We start from the raw sequence: 3,598 nt of genomic DNA, 5'->3' as shown, positions 1-3,598 counted from the left end.
CTAGATAGCCTCTGAACACTAACGGCTCCTGGTGCATCTGGAGAAGACACAGGCCATGTCTGGGAGGCAGGGGAGATGGACTGGCACACTCCTCCTGCCACAGGGCTGCATGATATTCGATTCCCTCCAAAGGATGTCCTTCATCTTTTCCATGCCTTGCGTGTTCATCCTGGCCCTCCCAGCAGCCTGGGAATGGCAGAACACTGCACACACAATAGGGCCATTCCCAGTCCTCACATGCCAGATTCATCTGTCACCAGACCCACGGGAGGAGGCAGACTGGTTCCAGGAGGATGAGAGCCCTTGTTCTGACAGCTGTGTCTGATTTCAGGGCCTACAGATCCATTCTGGACTACAACAAACAAAGTCTGGAGATTTTCATTGACCTCCAAAAGAAAGAGGAGGCACATGCCTGGCTGCAAGCAGGGAAGATGTACTACATCCTGCGTCAGAGCGAGCTGTTGGACCTGTACATCCAGGTGAGTGGCAAGGAATGCAGGAGGGCCCCTGTGCTGTTCACTCCCTGTCCATCCATCCATTCATTCATCCTTCCATCCATCTATCCGTCATCCATCCATCTGTCCTTTCATCCATCTGTTCACCCGTCTGTCCATCCATTCACCTGTCTATCCACCCATCCATTCATCCTTCTATCCATCCATTCATTATTCATTCATCCATCCATCCATTCTTCCATCATCTTCCCATACCCCTGTGGGTCCGTCCTTCCATCCACCCATCCATCCATCCTTTTATCATCCATCCATTCACCTGTCCATCCATCCATCCTTCCATCTATCTTTCCATCATCCATCCAACTGTTCATCCTTCTATCCATCCATCATCCATCCATCCATCATTCATCTGGTCACCTCTTCATCCATCCATCTATCTTTCCATCCATCTTTCCATTCTCCAGCCATTCAGCTGTTCATCCTTCTATCCATCCAACCATCTTCCATCCATCCATGATCCATCCTTTTATCCATCCATTCACCCGTCCATCCATCCATTCACCTGTTCATCCATCCCTCCATCCATTCTTCCATCCATCCTTTTATCATCCATCCATTCAGCTGTTTATTCTTCCATGCATCTATCATCCATTCATTCTTCCATCATTCATCCACTCACCTCCACATCCTTCCATCATCCATCCGTTCACCTATTCATCCTTCCATTCATCCATCCATTCAGACACCATCCATCCACCTGTTCGTCCGTCCATTATCCATCCAGTCACCTCCTATTCATCCTTCCTTCCATCCATCCCTCTCTCCATCCACCCACTTATCCATCTATCATCCATCTGTCCATTCATCCATCCATTCACCCGTTCCTCCTTCCATCCATCATTCATCCATTCATTCATATATCCATCCCTCCATCCATCATTCATCTATCCACCCACCAATCTACCTATTAATCCATCCTTCCATTCATCTCTATCTGTCCATTTGTTTATCCATACATTGGTCTATCCACCATCTATCCATCCATATGTACATCCACCCATACATACAAACATACATCATTCCAACCACCCACCCGTCCATCCATCCATTTACGCATTCATCTATCCACACACCCATCCATCCATCCATGTGTCTACACATCTGCTCATCCATTCATCCACTCATTCCTAAGCCACTGCTGAGTACCTGTTGTGTGCCTTTTGCCTCCCTCCAACTGGTTCCCTTATTCCTCCCCCAGTAGCCAGCATCTTCTGAGGGCAGAGGTGGGACCCCTCACAGTGCCTCGCACCTGCTGGTATACAGCTCATGCTCAAAGAATGTGACCACTCAGTTAACACACAGAAGAACGTGCTCCAAGCAACACGTGGCACATCTCCTTGCAAAATGAATCTATCATAGCGGCTGTTTTCAGAGGCTTTCCCAAACACAGTGTGATCTGGAACAAATTGTGAAGCCCACAAGCCTGGTGAAACTTTCATTATTGAGCACCTGCTGTATACCTCCTTGAGCTGAGGAGAAGGATCAAGAGCTCATGGCCAAGAGGGGACCAGGCCCACCCACAAACACTGTTGATGTGCGGCCCTGAGCCGCAGCAGGGATGTGGCAACGCAGAAAGGAACCAGGTGATGGGCTGCCAGCAATCTGGGGGCCACGGAGACTGTTTGATTGCGGGGGGTGGGCTAGGGCTAGCCCTGGTGGTAGGATTCACAGGTGTCAGGCTCCTGGGCTGCAGCTGCTCAGTCACTTCCTGCTACTCAAGTGCATCAGTTCATTGTCCTCATGCCAGTGGTGGGGCATCCCTAATGCACAGATCTGAAAAATGCTCAGGTGTGCCTGCAGGGTGTGAGAGGAAGGAGGCTGGCGAAGGTGGGTGTGGCCACCTCACCAGATGTGGGTCTTGAGGGAACTTCTGCTCCTTTCAGGTGGCACAGAATGTGATCCTGTACACAGGCGATTTCAACCTGGGGCTGGAGCCGTTTGAGGCAGCTGGAGACATCTTTCTTCAACAAGGCCTGGGAGCGGGAGAAAGCCGTCTCCTTCTACCGGGTGAGCTGGCCTGTGCACTGATGTGGGTGGGCCTCAGGGGGGCACCTGGAGGGCTGAGGCACAGGTGTGGCAGGGCAGAGGCCTCCCACCTGGAGGTAAAGCCACCCATGCACATGCTTCGTTTCCCAGTGGTCTCACCGGGAATGATATTGACTGTGCCCCTGCCCGGGACAAACGCCTGGGCTGTGGACGTGGCAATGGCTCTACCCTTGCCTCGTTGTCTCATCGGGCATATTGACTGTCCCCCTGCCCGGGACAAACGCTCGGGTCTGGACATGACAGTGGCTCTACCCTTGTACCTGATGCTTTCAAGCAACCATGAGTGGGAAGTCTTGTCCCCATCTTCCAGATGAGGAAGCTGAGGCTCAGAGAGGCACAGGGACATGTCAAAGGACACACAGCATGTCAGTGGGAGGGCTAGGGTCCAAGTCTGCCTGCACCCCCGAAGCGGGGACCGCTTCTCCCTTCCTCTGAGCTCACGGTGTGGCTCAGCCCTGGGCACAGATAAATGTGTTTTTAGAGCAGAGAGGAGTGCTGGCTCCCCCCAGTCAGACCCCCGGTGCCCAGGTGGAAGAGGCTGGTCTGAGGCTGCTGGGTGTAGCTAGATGGGCCTCAGGTGACTCTTCAACCCCCAACTTGGATGTCTGAACCGTGCGTTATCCCAGAGCACAGAGCTCTGCGGAGGTACAGGGGTAACTGGGGTGTGGGATGCTCCAAGCACATGTTTGAGCTCTGAGGAAGGTGCTTGTCAAGGTGGGTGCTGCGGGAAACCTGACCCCACCTGCCTGTGTGGTAGGACCGGGCCCTGACCCTGGCAGTGACTATGGGCAACCGTAAGGCGGAGCCACTGCTGCAGCTGTGCAACAAGCTGGTGGCACTGCTGGCCATGCTGGAGGAGCCCCAGGAGGGCTTAGAGGTTTCCCACATGGCCCTAGCATTCAGCATCACTCTGGGTAAGTCCCCTGAGTCCCCGCCCTGCCAGGATCCACACTTTGCCAGAGCCCAGCCTCCAGGTCTGTAGGGCAGGAGCTGAAACAGCTGCTGGATTTTCCTGGTCTCCTGTCCAGGCAGGCAGA

At 53.2% G+C, this 3,598-nt stretch overlaps 1 pseudogene; it reads left to right on the top strand.

The window, feature by feature from the left end:
* LOC105511566 overlaps nucleotides 1-3,598 on the top strand; it is a 54,929-nt pseudogene that overhangs the window by 44,792 nt on the left and 6,539 nt on the right.

The sequence above is a fragment of the Colobus angolensis genome, unplaced genomic scaffold, assembly GCF_000951035.1.
Source record: "Colobus angolensis palliatus isolate OR3802 unplaced genomic scaffold, Cang.pa_1.0 Scaffold20, whole genome shotgun sequence".
Lineage (NCBI taxonomy): Eukaryota > Metazoa > Chordata > Mammalia > Primates > Cercopithecidae > Colobus > Colobus angolensis.
Note: the sequence above shows the minus strand (reverse complement) of the source record. Positions and strands in the feature narration are given on the sequence as shown.